The sequence below is a fragment of the Phaethon lepturus genome, unplaced genomic scaffold, assembly GCF_000687285.1.
Source record: "Phaethon lepturus isolate BGI_N335 unplaced genomic scaffold, ASM68728v1 scaffold33958, whole genome shotgun sequence".
NCBI lineage: Eukaryota > Metazoa > Chordata > Aves > Phaethontiformes > Phaethontidae > Phaethon > Phaethon lepturus.
In genome coordinates, this window is record NW_010556111.1 from 10,488 (window position 1) to 10,828 (window position 341).

Below are 341 nucleotides of genomic sequence, written 5' to 3' on the forward strand. Positions count from 1 at the left end.
TTGTTTCTTACTCACTCTCACAGTAGATGATGATGAACTGACATGTTGTTTACCCCTTCCATTTATACAGTCCCATGCGGATAAACGAGTAGCTGCAGCTTAACTGCTTCTGCGTAGTTTAAGAAGTCTTACGGGTGTATGAATAAGAGTGACTGTTCCTGCCTGCAAGCAAACGAACTGGGCTCTGTCATTTAAGAGTAGGTCCACATTGAAGATAGTGCAGAACAACTGTTGCTCAAGTGGGAAAAGTCTGCTTCTGTAAGGCAAAATTTCGCCCAGAGCTCCCCTACCTGCATCGCTGAACTTTTCCACTGCCAGTGAAGGAGAGCAAGGTCAGACCC